A 19,343-nucleotide genomic window follows, 5' to 3' on the forward strand; every position below is an offset into this window, starting at 1 on the left:
TTTTCTGCAATTTTTCCCAAAATTTTAAAACTCTGACGGGGTGCTCCGAACGAGTTCGGAACTCCGTTCACGCAAACGAGATATGCAACCACACCAAATTCGATATTCCAGATTCAACGGCGCAGTCGAAATTTCGATACGAGGTCATCTTGACAAAAAGTGGGTCCCACACTCAAATGTCATTTTAAGTCAAAACCCACAAAAGGGCTCGGAAAGATATCAAAAACCTCGGGACACAAAAGAGGGGTCAATCTAGACCAAACTCGACATTCCGGAGCTAACTGCGCTGACGGAATTCTCATTCGAGCGCGTTTACTCAAAATGTTGACCAAAGTCAAACTTAGGCTTAAACTTAAAGTTAAAACGCCTAATCGCACTGACTCACACTGAAAACCTTGGGAGTCATGCCGATTATGCTACTAACCTAAAATGACCCTTCTGGAGCTGATGGAATCATCATAATTGGATTCGGATGTCATCTTCTTGAACTTTTGATCGAAAATGATCGTTCAAGGTTCATAAGCTCCAAAACACAAAAACTCGCAGCAAGACCAAATGAACGATCAGGTGACCGAATTGTCAGTCCCAGCAAGTCATAAATGACTTGGGGTCGCTACAGGAACGCTCTAAATGACACACAGAAGGCAAGACACAGAAATGACCAGGAGGGTCATTACAAACATACCATAGAAGAATGTTGTGATCTGAAAGACAAGATTCAGCAATTAATTGATACCAAGATCATACGCTTGGAGGACTTCGCGCCAACGGAACCCCATCAGTGAATGTGCTGAAGTTTACTTGAATCAGTTTCCAAATAAGGCTTGTGCCATTTAAGTTCAAGTTTTCCTACATTCAGACAAGGAAAGTACCCATGTTAGCATATGGGCAATAAAGTGGGTCATTTTAGTGTTGCTTAAGAATGCTCTGTTTAATGTCTTATGCTCTTGTATTTTGGAACTACGTCAGACCTGATTCTCATTTAAGAGGGGATACATAGGTGCTCCTATGGAGTTCGATCTTATCATAATAAAAATTCCATTTTCCCCTTTTGACTGTGTAACTGGGGCAGAATTTTTGAGAGGAACTCAAAAATTCCTATAAAAGCATTTCTTCTCGCAAACCAGTAACTGGGGCAGAATTTTTGAGAGGGTTTCAAAAAATTCACAGTAATCAAGCTACAATCTATAGCGAAGATCAGCATAGCAGAAGTTCTACATTAGGGTAGTAAATTTTGAGGGGACCACAAATTTTTTTGACAACAATCCAAAGGACATTCACAGACATCAGAGGAGCATACTGTGCCAAATCAGGGATACATATCAACCTCCCCTAAAACTAACTATTTTTCTTTGAATGCAGAAAAGACAGGTACACATACAAGAAGCAACTCCAACATCGCTCAAAGAATCAACGTACCACTATTCTGAGCCTGATAAATTGCTAATCGATGGCATTCCATCCTTCCAATAGGAAAAGGATCAAGCTCTATACTTTAAACTCGCTAGTCAAATGGCACACTTTCTCCCGATAGGATGAAGGACCAAGTTATTTTATATGGAGTTTGATAATCGCCAGTAAATGGCACCCCATCGTTCCAATCAGACGGAAGGATCAAGCCACTTTATATCTTGAACAATTGCCATAGAACAGAGGGTCAAGCTACAATACTCCGAGCTCAAAAGTCGCCAACAAATGGTACCCGACCCTTCCAACAAGGAAAAGGTCCAACGATACTTTATGCCCTCAATCAACGATTATGCATGTGCCCGAGAATTACACTTGTGCACAAATTGCATGTGCCCGAGATTGCATTGTGCCAGAAGATTGCATGTACTAGAAGATGGCTTGTGCCCGAAAATTGCATGTGCCCGAGGATTGCATTATTGCATATGCCCGAGATTGTGTGTGATCGAGATTGTATTGTGCCCGAAAATTGCATGTGCCTGAGAATTGCATTGTGTCTGAGATTGCATTGTGCCCAATATTGCATGTGCCCAAGATTACATTGTGCCCGAACTTGAATTGTGCTTGAAGACCGCATGTGTCGGATATTGCATTGTGTCGATATTGTATTGTGCCCGATTTTGCATTGTGCCTGAGATTGCATTGTGCCTGATATTACATGTACCCGAGATTACATTGTCCTTGAACTTTCATTATGCCCGAAGATTCCTTTATGCCCGAAGATTGCATTGTGCCCGAGATTGCATTTGTTCCCGAAGTTTGCATGTGCCAGAACAACGTTTAGCGACGAACAATATTCCGTCGCTATATAACGACAGATTTGCGACGAAATAACCATTTTGTTGCAAAATTAACAAATATTTATTTGATTTATAATATAGCAACAGATTTGCAACGGAATATTTAATCCATCGCTAAATATTAGCGTGAAAATTTGGCACCTAATTTTCCCTACGGATTTAGTAACAAAGTAGTGGTGACAAATTTAATTAATATTGGGCGACGAAATTAGTGACGGAAAAAAGGTTGCTAAACTATTAAATATATTTTTATAAAAATTATATTATATAGTGATGGAAATATACGTCAATATAATTTTTTCTAAATATATATATTTATTTAAAAGCAACGGATGTTAGAATCCATCACAAATTGTGTTGCAATTCACTCCAATTTCAGAATTCAACCCAACCCCAATCTTTTAATCCTGACCATTGATCTCATCCTTTCAATCTTAGCCTCTCATTTCAAAATAATCCTACGGTCAAGATCTAATTCCTAAGCTTTCCTATTTTAATCTACCAAAAGACCCAAACCTAAATTTCTCATTCTTCTTCTCTCTAGATCCGCCGCACCCCACCCTCTTCTCTTCCTCCTCGTCTCTACGCTCTCCGCCATCTCCGACGAGGCAGCCACTCATCTTCGTCCGCCATCTCCGGCGAGAATAAGAGGAGACGTCGCTCTCCTCTCCTCTTCGCCCCTCTTCCTCCTCTCTCCTGTCACCCTTCTCCATCCTCTCATCGCCAGCAGCAGCAGCAGCAGCGAGGCTACTGCTCCAGTGAACAGAAGCTCTGACCAGTGAGCCACCAGCAGTCGCACGGGCAGAGACAACAACAAACAACAGCGACACCAAACGCTGCTCCAACCAGTGAGCCACCAACAGTCGCACGGGCAGAGACAGCAACAAACAACAGCGACACCAAACGCTGCTCCGACCAGTGAAGCAACACACTCTGGTCAATGGCTGCAAGAACAACAACAACCATGGCTACCAAGAGACTAATCGGAAAGCTCGAAGTAAAATAGTTCTTGTTCGATTTATGTTAAAGGCTCCGATCCAAGTATGTCCTCCTAATACCTATTTTCTATCTATTCAATTCTTTTTTTTATTTAGAACAAACTCTTAGATTTGAAGTGTGAATGTTTGCTTATATTATGTGTGAATGTTTCAATTCAAATTTTAGCTTTCTATTGTCTTCGTTATTTTCTTCTTTTCAACTACTAAAGTTTCAGCTATAGCGATTTGTTACAAATTGATTTTTATGCTTTTGATGTTTTAAGGTTGTTAAGAAAAGTTGATTTTCCAACTACTCATGTCGGCTACCGGCCTGATTGTTTTCACTATGGATGTTCTTCCTTTGATGTTAGTTCTGTATAATATATTTTTCATCTCTATGCATTTTATTGTTCATGTGTTTAGACACATGTTACTGGAGTAACAATAGCTTCTTTGTCTCCTATATTATGAGATTTTGAGATCTTCAGAAAATTTTGTTATTTTTTTACTTCAATCTGCCCATCCCAAAAAAAACTTTGTTTTAGCCTATTTGCATTGTGTTTGTATTCAAGAGGATTCAATTGAACTTCTTTCAATACACCTAGCTACGTATGCGATTGACCTGTCATTATCTGAGGTAAAAGAACTAGCAGGGGTGGGATTGTGTGCACAACTGAAGTTGTAGGAGCTAGTCATTGACATTGAAAATGATGTGGAGGGTTGTTGTGACACCGCCGGTGTAGTATGTCGTCTGTGCCTAGTCATGGAAGATGAGAACTCGGATGAGCCATTTCGGATATTATTGTTGAGTGTTGATGATGAATTTTTTTTGGTTGTGGTTCAGTTCAAGTTATAATATGGTAGATACAAACAAATATGAACATAAAAAGGTATAATTTACAGCTCTTTTAACAATTGTTCCTAGGATGAATTTGTTTATTAAAATGCTGTCTGGTTTCTCCAAGATTAATAGTAACTGATTAATGCCTTTGTGTTTGTCAATTTTTTGTTAAGTGATTTAAGACAATATCATGATTGACCAATCCATGATGTTGGAGGCTTCATGTTTCGACCTTTACCTTATAATGGCCTCATAAAAAGAGTTGTATCACAATAGCATCCTTGTTTCCTCTGACTTCTGCTAAAAAAGAATTTCATATAGGTTAAGAATTGATTCCCATGGTTTTCAACAGTATAAGAAAGACCAATTTATGGAATTGTTGTGGGGAACTACATTTGTTGAATTGGTATTAGCTTATAACAGAACAATCCAATGAATATGCAAATGAATATCATGTTAGATTATTTTTAACTTGCTTTTAGTTAACATTTGTTGCATTGAATTTACGTGTGAATAACTGAGGACTATGAACTCTCTTGTCATTTTGTGGGAAATAAAAGCAAAGCAATCAATATTTGTGATATCAGATTCAATCAACTTATTTGTTATGATTTATTTCTAGCATTTTACATCCACGCATTAATGTATCACTCATTCATTACCACAAAATGTCATATCATATCTTTTATACTTTATTACTCAGATGCTATACTTTATTACTCACAAAGAACTACAAAAGGTGGGCTTCTAATAGGAGAGGCCACAGTAATATCTGAGACTGGTAGAGAGTGCAATGATACACTTGGTATATGGACAAAGGAGCAAGTAGAGGCTTGGAAATCAATTGTAAATGAAGTTCATACCAAATGAGGAATTTTCTTTCCCAAATTTGGCATGCTGGTAGAGTTTTCAGCAAAGGTAATTATTGACTTTTCTACAATGATTTTGGACATTTTATCATAGTCATATTTGGTGCTTTTGAGTGAAATATATGTATCACTTGATGTAACTTTTGTGCAATTTAATTAATTAGAGTTGGTTTTTTAGATGATCACTCAATTGATTTGCTTTTTTATGAGAAGGAACTATTGAGTTGGTTTTGTTGCACCATCATTGATATATATAGTTTCAAATGAAGGTGATATATTTGATATTGAAATATTACGGGAAAAAACTACCAAGCTCTCAATCTGACGTTGATCAATATGAAGCATACTACCAAGCTACTGGGGGAGAAAGAAGAGAAGAAGTATACAATCTTGGATCTGAAGCAAAAACTTACTACGGAAAGAATCTCTGTAAATCAAATGTTTCTCTTAAGAATAGTTGATAGATTGCTTTTGATGTTTTGCACCGAATGTATGCGATTTGAATTTTGCTATCTACAGATTTTGAACCCTCTAAAGATTATTTTATATGACTGTTTGTTATTTTAGAGGTATTTAGTTTTTGTTATTTAATTTATTTCAGCAATGTATATTTAAAATAAATAAATGAAATAATTTTACAAGAAAAATTTTAGCAACAAATTTAATGATGATTTGATCGTTGCTATAAAAAAATGTTGGCGATGGATTATCAGCAAAACATTTAAGTGGAAAATGTGTTGGCTCAAATAACTGAATATTTTGTGACGGATTAGTAACAGAAACTTCGTTGCAAATTTATTTTAAATGACGAAATTAATTATGAAATTAGCAACGAACAATATAAGTATAACAACGGACCAGTCCGTCACTAACAAATGGCGACGAAAATCGTTCGTCTCTAATACGTCGCTTAACTTGCGACGGAACTCATTCTTTCGTCGCTAAGTGATTACTAATGAGCGAAATAGTAACAGCCAACAATCCGTCGCAAATTCATTGCTAATATGATTTAGCGACGGAATTACATAGATTAGCGACGGATTTCGTCAGTCGCTAAATGCTGATTTTTTTTGTAGTGATTGCTCCTCAATCTTGAGATATTTCTTGAACTCCGCCTCCATTTTGCTCAAATCAGCCCTATTCGCTACCGTGGGGTTAATCTCAAATTGAGTCTCTTTGTTTTTATCATATCTTCAATGGTAGCTATCTGCCGAAAGATATCGCCAAATGTTTCTTTACTCCAATTTCTCAGAGCCCTCTTCACCTTTTTGATCTTAGCATTAACTTCCATGAAAGGACTGCTTGTGAATTCTATGTTCCAGGTCTGCTGTACTACACTTTTGAACTGTTCATGCTTAACACAAAAAATAAGAAATCGAAAAGATTTAATCGGGGCTTCCACTTCCGCGTTACATACCACGTGAAGAGGAACATGGTATGAGCCTTGTCGAATGAAATTTTGTACTCCAATGGCTGGAAAAGCAGTTGAGAATTCATGATTGACCAAAATTCTATCTAATTTTTTTAATATACAATCATCTTCAATCTTTCCGTTCCACCAATTTTGCCCTGTTCCAGTGAATGGAACCTTCAAAAGTGCACATCTATTAATACATTGCGCAAAATCCATTGCTTCATGTCGAGTAACGCTAGTCCACCCAATTTTTCTTCCTCATTTAAGCATACATTAAAATCGCCTCCTACCATCCACGGTGATTGAATGTCTTCTGCACAGCTACTCAACTCTTCCCATAATTCTAACCTTTTCACCCTATTACATCTTGCATACACTGACGAGATAAAGAAAATGCTATTGTTTTTGCTAAACTTCATGGTAATTTGTTGAATTGAGTTCATCACAATATCTCCCTCCCATTCGTTTTTCCAAAAAATCCAAATTTTACCAGAGCAGTTGACAAGGGCCTTGTCAAAACCTAACTTTCTTTTAAATTGATCAATATATGTTGGGTCTTGAAACGGCTCCATTAGTGCTATGAAAGATTAGTGATGTCTTCTATTTAAATCCATTAATCTCTCAAAGGTATTTTGGGTGTTAACAGATCTTATGTTCCAAAACATGGCCTTTTCAATCATTGATAATGAATTGTGGGGAGTTCCTTACTACTCCTTGTTTTGACTTGTAATAGGATGATAGTCCTCCTTCTTTTTGCCTTCAAACTGTTAGTGAACCTTGGTGACAAATCACCGGCTTTGCTGATTTGATGAATGTTGAAGTCAATGGTCTCCTCCTCTTCCCTATCTTTCCTCTGTTGTATTTCATCTTCTGTTTCATCTATTAAATTAGGAGCTTCCTTGAGGTGAAGGCCTGCTATGCTTTCCACTGGCTTGTTCAACTCATTTATTCCTTCTGACATGATTGCTTGTGGTTGTGCGTAACTTTCTTTAGCATACTCTTGTAATTCCTCCCTGTTATTGCGACTTCCTCCCGTCGTACTGGACAGTTCTACTAGTTCAGTTACTTTCTCTGGTGTTTGCATGCTTCTATTTTCCCCCCTATTGGTGTCACTTCTTTGTGTCCCCTAGGATGTGCATTGCTTACCCGAGAGTTTCTCCAACCGGTCTTTGGAGAGTTCATGTCGATCTTCTTCTTCTCTCCTTGTATTTTCCATCACTTCCTCACTTGCATGTTCTTCGTTCATCAGTGCCCCAAATGGATTTTTGGTTGGTACCTGAACTTTAGCCCATACTTGTTCAGGCTGTTTTTTCCATCCGGCCTTTTTATTTCCTTGCTCCACTACCCATCCTACGTTTTCCTTCCGCCTTTGATTGCCCACCTCTTCTCTTTTGTTCATGTTCATCTTTTCTGAATTACTTTTATTTGGTTCCTTCTTTTCTGTTCGATCTACCTCTTCTGTTTCTCCTTGCATCTCCTTTTTCTCCTTTTTTGGATATAATTATGGGTGCTCCACGTAGCACTGTTTCATTCATGACCTTGTATCATAAAAGTCTTGCAATATTTTAGCACATAGTCATATTTAATTTTGATCCACTTTTCCATTAGCTCCCCGCTAGTCTTTTTCATCCCTATCTTGATGCGTTTGGAGAATTCCCTTAATAGGTCTACCTCCACCTTCACCCTTGTGCAATTGGATCTTGTTTGATTCCTTGTAGCCATATCCATTTGTAATGGTTTACCAACTACTGCCGCCAAGGAAAAAACAGACTATTTGCCAAAAAAAATTGGCGGAAGAGATAAGAATAAAATCCAGGCTATTGCTGTGGTTGTTTCCTCCTCGGGATTAAACATAGGGTCCTACTTTAGGGTTCTCATTGGGAATGAACAATTCCTCTGATTGATGTAGAAAGCAGGCTTTGACAAAAGATGCACGTAGTCTTCCAGAAGCGTTGCCCGGATCAACACATGTCTGTTACTAAGTAATCCTATCTTGCATTCACCTTTTAACTCACAGTGCTTGGGGATTAGCTTTCTCAATTCTTGTATCTCCGGCCACCCATAAGAAAATTTCCCAAAAACTGCATATTCAAGGTTTTCATTGATAATCATCTGATTTACTTCTTCTTGCTCCCATAAGACTATTGGTCTCCGTGCAAGTACGTTGCTGGCTTAAGTTGTACAGACTTGACGTTTGTGGGGATTGGACAAAGGGCATTTGCATATGAAGGCTTCTCTTTAAAAGGTTGACCTCCCTCAATTGAAAGTTGGTCACCATCCGTGGTGGCCATCGCCACCATAGAGTTGATGACGGTAGGGTTCTCTCTATCAAAGTTGCTTCTCGTGTCTTTTCTAAAAGTGGCTATTCATGAAATTGTATTCATATTAATTTTTGTTTATCAGTTGTTTTTCATTTACTCAGCATTTGTATTTTTATTAAGAACATTGTGTTTCTTTTTTAGTTTTTAGTCATTCCAATAGGTATGCCAAATGGATTTGTATTTCTTGAGCATAGATGTATCATATTTTTTCACAGTCAATTCATTTTTTTTCTTTTGGAATATTGTATCCTTCCCCAACAAATTGTATTTTTCCACTATGCATGCTATTTTTTTTTCAGAATCTTTTATCCCTATTTCTTTCACAGTCAATTTGTATGTTTATTTTAAAATATTGTATCCTTCCTCAACAGATTGTAATATTTCCACCATGTAAGCCTTTTTTTTTCTAGAATCTTGTATGTTTTCATAAATGATATTCATATGTAATGATTAGATTACATTGGGAGGGATACAATCAGTAATATTTTGTAATATTCATATTTGGCAGTTATGTATGTTCCACTTCTTGATGTTCTTAATTTCACCATCCATGATTAAGATCTTGATAACGGAGAAAAATGGAGATTGAAATTGTTGATCCAATCGAATGAGAAAAGGGATTTTTTTGAAATTGTAACTGATGAGAATTTTAAGTGATATGTTCTTTTTTTCTAAATATTCTCTCCCCAAGTTTTCTCCTTTCTGTTATTGAATAATTTTATTCTTGTAAATCAAACAAATAAAAAAAATACATAAATCAGATACATAACAAATTAAAATATTGACATTTTAAATAAATATTGAAAGTGTGGCTAAAGGTCCTACTAAATGTCAAAATATTGACATTTTGAAAATTTTCCCATTTATTTTACTATATTTTCTAAAATTCTCTACCTTTTGAAAAAATTAAAAAAATCTCTACCTTACACGATATATCAGTCGGATACACCACTGTACGTGATGTATATTTCAGATACATCACTTTACGTGATGTATCGAGATGTTACTTTATGCGATGTATCAATCAAATACATCACTTTACGTGATGTATCAGGACGTACATGATCATCAGGACGTGAGTTATGTATTCGAAATCGAGACACAATGTATCTGGACGTTGAGGGACATATCCAAAATTGAGACGCGATATATCGGGACGTTTTGAAATGTATCCAGATTCCACCAATTCTAAGGGATTTTTGAAATTTGGAAAAGAGTAGTGATAGCATGTAATTATCTCTTAACACTATGAGATTTGTATAAAATCTACTCTCTTTTTTTGTCTTTGAATTCTTTAAATCCTAATACATATATACTACTAACTAGTTTTGATACACCGGACTATCAAATCGTGTACTATATTATTTTTTAAAAATAATGTCAATATCTTTAAATCAGTATTTTCAATAAATAATGATAAGTAAAATAATAAAGTATAAGTTCCTATGAATTAATGATATAAACTTTGTTTAAGACTTTTAGCTGTGTCAGTACTAAAAATTGTGAAACTAATATCCCAAAACATTTATATTTATTTATAATATAAATTTTAGATAGGTCTCCAATTACATTTATCATTTTTCTCCCTTTAAAATCAATTGTGATGTGTATGAAAAAAAAAAGTTACTCTTATAATCTCTTAATTACCCTTCTTAAATATATCATCTCTTAATTACCCCTCTTAAATATATTTTCTCATTCCTCCCCTATAATTCATTATTGTTGTATTGTTGGAGTTGTTGCTCTTAGTAATTTAATATTCAAGTTAGAGAGTGTTTTAATTCCGCTGAGTGCATCTCCAACCCTCTCCTCTAGTTTACTCTCCAAATAAAAAGTTCTTCATTTTATTAGACAACCAACTCCAAATCAATTCTCTATTTTACACTCTAAAAAATATTTTTCTCTTTCCTCAATATTATATTATTATTTTTATTTCATTTTTAGTTTTTTATTTCATAATATAAATCATTTCTTCTTTTTGCAATAATCACCCTATAATCTATATAATCTTCATGTAATACAAAAAATTATTCTTTTAAAATTCTTCATTCAATATAAAATTATATTTTATTCTAAATTTCTAAATAACATATATTGCAACAAATATTATATATAATACATATTAACGAACAATTCATATAAAAGTGAAATCATCAATCAAATACAATTACATAATAACTATTGCATCATCGTAAAATACATTTTAAATTTTACTTAAATACTCAATTTTCAAGACTATTATGTTATTTCCATAAATGCTCTTTTAATGCAGTACAAACTTCAAAATGAACAATTTTTTGTCGTTATTTTTTTTATGTGTAGCTAAAAATTGTTTAAATTAACAATTTCATCTTATATCCAATTATTTTGTATAGTAATTTACTTTCCTTATACTATTTTAAACTATTGCATTAAGTATTTTCATACTCATTAAAAAGTGTAGTTCAATAATTTATCACTATAACATAAAAATAGATTGTTTGAATTATTATATAATTTTTTTGCATTCTTAGTGAAAAATAATTATAATTTTAAATTACTTATTTAAAGTGACAAAAAATATTAAAAATTAAATCAGAAAAAATGTTAATTTGGGATGGAATTATTATACTTATCAATAATATGTTTTTAAATGTTATATTACTTAAACGAAAGTTACAATTATTAAAAACTTAATTAATAGTCTTGGATGATATAAATAATATTAAAATAATTTTAAATTATATATTTAAAGTGGCAATTCATTTTATAAAAATAAAATAGAAAATTATTAATTCGGGTGGAAGTAGTAACTCGTCAATAATATAGTTTTAGATGTTTTTTCATATTAGAAAATAATTACAAATAATAAATACTTAATTAATAATATAATAAAAATAATCAAAATATGAAACTGAGGGGTGAATAGTATTTCTCAAAATTTGGAGAACTACTATTTACATCTCTATAAATGGAGAATAGAGAGTACTATGAAGATATGTTGGAGAGGGTATTCTCTATTTTACCCTCCAAAATATAGAGACGGCAGCGGCGCCAAAATTTGATATGCTCAAATTACACCTCCCTAAAGAAGTATAAGCAGTCGTCGTCAAATAAAGAACCCAACTTGTAGGTTGGGATCGATCCCACAAGGAATATGGTTCAGACTTAAACTTAACTCACTATTATATCCATTTAGTCAAACTATTTCCGAGACAAGTAATTAAAAGGGGGGGGGGGGGGAAGGTTTGTGTAAGCAAACAACCGATTGTTGATCAAGTAACAAGTGAGCAGGATTCAAACTTTTGATTATTAATATGAGAGAGAGACTAGGGTGTATGTGTTCCCCATAAGCTTTTAACGCGGTAATCCTAATAATAGTAATCCATTCCTAGTGGTTTACATGCAAAGTTGGTAAGATAGGTATCCCTAGGTGATTGGTCATCCAAATAGGGAATTTCACTACGCACCTTGGTCTGGCTACGAGTGTATACTTTACTAAACCTTACCTTTACCTCAGATTAGACATCCCATCAATGTATGACTTAGTTTTCAGCTTCGCACCAATTGACATTAGACTATTAGATAGCATCCACTAAATCTCTGTTGTTAATTCTTTTCTCATTGACTATCTCCTTGGTCTGGCAAGTAGCAACGATGTGAATTCTAACGCGGGCACTCATTAAAAAGACTTCTAAGCGAAAGAATTACCAATACATGCATAAACACTATTCAAGAATTACTTAATTATTATTCATACGTTATGAATTGCTCATGGTTCCCACAACCCTAGTTGTGGATTTAGCTACTCATGCTTGAAAGAACACAATTCATGTTTTGATAAAAAGAATTCATAAACTTACGATTAGAGTAGATGAAACCTGAAATCTCCAATTGAAGTTCAAAGTAAAAATCTTATAAACCGAAATCCAGAAATCAAATTGCTAAAGTTGCAAGTTAATTCCACAAAGAAACACCAAAACTTAGAAGTATACAATAATGTCTAACCCCCAAAAATGAGGTTTATATCTCCTATTTATAAAAAAACATGTCCTAAATAAAAAGCAAACAAAATAAGGAAATAACAGGCTGGGACACGGTTTCAGTTGACGCTTAGACCTACGGATCATGGGTCGACCTATGGTCCGTAGGTCCCCTCCGTGGCTCAATACTTAGACAATTTCATCAGGTACTGGAACCTTCAACTTTTTGATCTTCATCGACGATTGTACAGGACAAACTGTGGGTCGACCTATGATCCGTCGTCTTACTCCATAGTTCCACACTTGTCAGACTTCCATGATGTTCCACTTACGACACACCACCTATGGTCCGTGGACTGGGCTACGGTCCGTCGTGACAATCCATGGTTTGAGTTACTGAAACTCATCCCCCAGGCCAAGACCTACGACTACCCATCCACGGTCTGTTGATTGACCTACGGTCCGTGGATGGCACCGTTGGTGGCTACTTCAGCAATTCTCAGCTTGCATCTTCAGCAACCACTTCTAAGCCCATTTCCTGCAAAAATTAGCAACAAAACATTAATTCTGATACAATATGGCCCTACACACACACACAACTTCTAAGTGAATTAAATACCATAAACTCACGATATATAAGTGGTAAAATAAAAATGTGTTGGAGATGGTCTGAACTTTTAACTCACTCAACAACTGCAAATACACTTAAATTTTTTAAGAAGAGGAGAATAAAAAATTGAAAAAATTGTAGTTTAAAAATGTGAGAAAACCCTTCCATTTATAGCAAACAGATGGTAGTACGAATATGTGCTTATTGTGCCTTATTATAAAAATCACTATCCTTTAGAAAAGTCATTATCGATCCTACAGAAAGGCCACAATCCATCAAAAAAGTCACAACTCTTTGAAAATTCACAACCCTTCAATGTAAAAAGATGTCTCTTTTAATATAATTCAAATAAATAAATAATAAAAAAATGAATATAATATGAAATATAGTATATGTACGAAATTGGGTGTTAGAAGTAGAAGCAGAATAGAAAATTTTAAAACATCGTAGTTCAAAAATGTAAAGGAACTCTATATTTATGGCCAACAAAGAATAGATATATGGTCATGTGCTTATTTTCACTTATAAGAATAGTCACAACCCTTCATGAAGGTTACAACTAATCGAAAAAGTCATAATTTTTGGAAAAAGTCACAACCCTTCAATGTGAAAGGGTGTCTACTTTTAATATAATATAATAGAAATAACTAAATAAATATAATATGAAATATAAAATATGTATTAAATTTAATGTTTTCAAAAGAAGACGAAGAAGAAGAAGAATAGAAAATTTAGAAAATTCATTCACAACCTTTCGAAAAAATCTCAACTCTTTAAAAAAGTCACAATCCTTCAATGTGAAAAGGCGCCTACTTGAAATATAATATAAGTAAATAAATATAATATTGGATATAGAAGATGTACTAAATTTACTATTTTAAGAAGAAAAATAATATAAAACATAGAAAATTTGTAGTTTAAAAATGTGAGAGAATCCCTCTAGTTATATCTAACAAAGAGTAGGATGAAAATGAGCTTAGTGTGCCTTATAAGAAAAGTCACAACCTTTAGAAAGGTCACAACTTATTAGAAAAATAACAACTCTTTGGTAAAGTCACAACTCTTTGAAAAAGTCACAACCCTTCGAAAATGTAACAACTCTTTGGAAAAGTCACAATCCTTCAGAAATGTCACAACACTTTGAAAAATCACAACCCTTCAAAAAAGTCACAATCCTTCAATATGAAAAGGTGTGTGCTTTAAATATATTTTATATAATATAAATAAATATAGCATGAAATGTAGAATATGTACTAAATTGGGTGTTTTAAGAAGAAGAAAAATAGAGAACTTAGAAAATTAACCCCCCTCCCCCCTCTATTTATAGCTAACAAAGATAGTATGAACATGTGCTTATTTTCCTTTATCATAAAAGTTACAACTGTTCAGAAGAGTCATAACTCATCGGAAAAAATCACAACTCTTTAGAAAAGTCACAACTTTTTGGAAAAGTCATAACTCTTTGGAAAAGTCACTCCACTTCGAAAAAGTCACAAGCCTTCGAAAAATCACAACCCTTCAGAAAGGTCACAACTCAGCGAAAAAGTCACAACTCTTTGAAAAAATCACACCCCTTCAGAAAAGTCACAATCTTTCAATATGAAAGGGTGTTTTCTTTTTAATATAATGTAATATGAATAAATATATAAATATAATATAAAATATAGTATATGTACTAAATTGGGTGTTTGAAGAACAAGATAGAAAACATTGAAAATTAGTAGCTTAAAAATGTGATGTCCTAAATTGGGTGTTTTAAGAATAAGAAGAATATAAAACATTAGAAATTCGTAGTTTTAAAATGTGAGGGAATTCCTCTATTTATAGACAACAAAGGGTAGTATGAAAATGTGCTTATTATGCCTTATTAGAAAAGACACCACTCTTCAGAAAAGTCACAACCTTTAAAAAAATCACAACCATTGAAAAAGTCGCAACCCTTCAATGTGAAAAGGTGTCTGCTTTTAATATATTTTATAAATATAAATATAAATAATAAATAAATATAATATAATATAAAATATAAAAGGTATGCTAAATTATGTGTTTCAAGTTGTGGTGTCATAGTAATTTAACATCTAGTTAGGGAGTTCCTGTTTTTAAGGTAGTATAGAAGATAGAAAAAGATATATATATAATTATTTGACTACTATCCTTTTATTTTTCTGAATTTCCCCCCTATAATATGTTTTAAAAGTGAATTTATACCATTACAGAGTGTGTCTAGTGATATTTTTATTGATAGTAAATAAATCCTCAAACAAGGGAGAAATACAAGGAGGGCTTAGTCTTAGGGGGTGTTTGGATGAACTTTTATTTTTAAAAGTGACTTATAAATCAAAAGTTAAAAGTCATGAGTTTAGGACGCCCAAACTTTTGACTTTTGACTTTTTTTTGGTACTTTTGAGCCTTAAAAAGTGCTTAAAGCCCTTTTTGAGTTACCCAAACACTTTCAAAACTAAAAAATAACTCAAAAGTCAAAAACCATTAAATAGGTGTGGGCATTTAATATAATATAATTTGAATAAATAAATAAATAATAAATATAATATTAAAGATAATATGTGTACAAAATTGAGTGTTTTAAGAAGAAGAAAAGGAAGAATAAAAAACATCAAAAAAATCATAGTTTAAAAATGTGAGAGAACCCTGTATTTATAGTCAACAAAGAATAATATTACCATGTGCTTATTTTGCCTTATCAAAATAGTTACGACCCTTCAGAAAGGTTACAACTCATCGAAAAAGTTACAACTTCTCATACTTGCATCGTATTTAGAAGCTCTGGTACTTATGACACCAAAATCTTGGGTGGTAGTTTAGCTTTCTTTACTTCATAATTATCAAAAACTTAATGTTTGAGATATTCTACTTGTCGTTTATCTTTTCACTTTATTTATTTAACTAAATTGGTAAAACTAGTGGGTTGGCTTACCTATTGGTTGAGAACATATGTTCCATCACGACATATGAATTTGGGTGGTGACATGTTTACAAGTAACACATTTATTTAGAAAACACATTCCCAATTCAAGTCGCATATAAAGTCAAGAATCCGTTCCAAATAATCATCTTTAGAGAAATCAAGATAAACAAATATCATTTATAGGAAAAAACTACATACATATATATATTTTATAATATAGTATGATATCAAAATACAAAGGCTCGATGAGATTTTGTTTCATACGCGTATAAAGCCATATTCAATCCTTATAGTTAAAAATATGTTCAAATGAGACATACTTAGAAAGCAGTCATACTTTAAAAGAAGTTTCTTCAAATAAATGAAAAATAAACATACATAAAAAGTATAAATACGTGAAAAACATACATACCGAAACTTCCATCAATATACTCTAGATTGTAATCCAACTCTAAAATTTTTCCCTTAGTTTTTTCTTCTAAGCTATTGAATTGAATTTCTTGAATCTATGAATTTGAATGAGGATTCATATGTTAATTCATGATAAGATTGATATTACAATAATTGAGACCGAGTATAAACTCACCTTGTATGATGATTATAGGAACTCCTAGTGAGTATTCTCTCTCAAAAGTAATCCAAAACATAATTGACTAAGAATTCTAACTTAATATGTATTTATAATTGATTGTCTGAAATTACATGAGACACACCTTCACCATGTCGCACTAAAATTCAAAATAAAGGGGACCGTGTTATACTGCCTATCCCACTAACATTCACCATGATGTGGACAACATTGCACTGTCCTCCCGTTCAATACTTATAATTTTTTATGCTCTAGAGTTTTCAAATACTATTTTTATGTTAATCTTGCATTAAATTGATGTAATTGACATAGGAATTTGTGTAGCAACTCATATTAGATTTAGGGACACATCGGTGAATGACATCATTAACACATATCCTAAATAGGTAGGGTTCTTTCCGAAAGAATTTCCTTGCCTCAAAATAGATTTTTTTTTCCGTTGGTGTGTATTGAGACCTTCTGGTAAGACATCACTTGATAAGAAGTTTGCAACATCAGCAAACCATGAAATTAAATCATGAGATGCAGCCAGGATGCGTTCATCCGAGAAATCATCATTTATTTCCATCCCTTCTTTTTGTCTCCCTTCTTCTTCGAGCCTTGAGAGATGGTCAGCCACTTGATTTTCATATCCCCTTCTATCATTTACCTCAAAGTCAAATTCTTGCAAAAATAGTATCTATTTGATCAATCGTGGTTTGACATATTTCTTAGTGATTAAGTAACACAATGCCTCACGATCTATGTGTATAATTACTTTGGTCCCAAACAAATATGATCGGACTCTTTCAAACATGAACGTAACCACTAACAACTATGGTTTGCGTGATCGTGTAGTTCATTTGGGTTATATTGAGAGCTTTACTTGCGTAATATACTAGATGGAATATTTTATATTTCCTTTGACCTAGGACCGCTCCTGAAGATACTCCACTACTATCATACATTAACTCAAAAGGTTTCATTCATTTGTAGCAACCCATTTTTTAAAGTTAAGGCCCAAACTATTCTTTATTTGCATGTAAAATTGTGTCAGGTTACTCATATGTGTAAATGCCATTTCTTTGGTGTTAGAATAAATTTGGATATGACTTAAGGTCACATGAATCCCTTAGCACAAAGTTGAGTTGAAAACTTCTTTATTGATTATGTTTTTGACATAAGATTATACTTAGTTAAACTTCAAACGAACATATCTTCCATAACATAATGAATTAGGTGGCCCGTGACCTATCAAATTGAAGGTCTTTGAGTCCTCTTTCCAATGCCACCAAGTTTTCCATATTTCAAGTTTGGAGTAAAATGTTATGAGCACTTTACCAAAGACTTTCAAATCAGAGTTTTCTGAGTCTGTGAATGATGAATCCAACCTATGGGCCTTAGCTTGAACTTCGACCCATCTTGCCAAGTCATCGGTAAAGTATTGAGAGTCAAATTTTGGGACCCAATTCCTACGGATCCATTCTACAGGCCATAAGAACCACTACGGGCCGTCGTTTGGACCCGTAAATGGACTTTTGAGCCTTAAAAATTTATTGTAGATTCCACGGATGGAGTCTACGGTCCATAGATCAAACTACGAACCGTAGATAGTCCCATGGACAATTTTCGTCAACTATTAAAACATTATTTTACATTCTTTAACACATCAAAGACTTAGAGCAAGGATTCAAAAGGATAAAAGTTAGGCTTTTCCAACGTTTTTCGAATTTTATCGATTTCACCAAAAACTTTGTTCTTCCCTGGTATGTAAGACTATCATAGTGATGGAATGAGTTAATCCTCATGCCCTACATCTACATTCTATTAGTAAAAGAGTAATCTATGGTTCTATCCTTAGTTTTGAGTATTCTTGAGTTGAGTTGTTGTTGAACTCTGAGTTGCTATTCCTAATTTTTGAGTTGCTATATATTACGCATTGAGGTTTTTTGAGTTGATTGTTCATGTCTATTTTTTAGCATGAACCCTATTATTTGAGTATTCATATTGTTGAGAATCATTTTAATCGAACAATTATCTTAAATTGATTTTCTGATAAAGTAAAGAGGAGTTTTGATGAATGCTTAAAGAGACATTTTGAGTAATATTTAAGGGAACTAATTGATTTCCAAATTTATCTATTTTACATTGAGAAATTAGAAACTTTGATTTCTAAACGAGTAATGAGTTCAGACTTATTTTAGAGCAATTACCTCTTTTAAGAGGATATATTAAGCAATTACCTCAAATTGAGAAAGAGTATGTTTTACTCATTTGAGCATGAGTATATATTTATTGGGAGAAGTATTGAGCACCAATATAGGAATGAGTTCAGACAACTCACATTCTTCATAAACCATGTAGCTAACATGGGTAAATGATCATACTTTTTAGATGACTCTTTATTGCTTTCAAGCAAAGCTTTAATGGATCCACTTAGTTGAGGTGTTTAGGATCCTCAACAAGAGTTTGTTGAGATCACTCATCTGCTTGTCATATTTTGAGTGAGACTTCCTTGCTTCCGGAGGGGTCCAGTTCTATGAGTTGTTTGTAGTAGTTCTCTTGAGGAGTCGTGGGTATTGTCCAAA

The sequence above is a fragment of the Solanum verrucosum genome, unplaced genomic scaffold, assembly GCF_900185275.1.
Source record: "Solanum verrucosum unplaced genomic scaffold, falcon-dt-bn FXZP01000068.1, whole genome shotgun sequence".
NCBI lineage: Eukaryota > Viridiplantae > Streptophyta > Magnoliopsida > Solanales > Solanaceae > Solanum > Solanum verrucosum.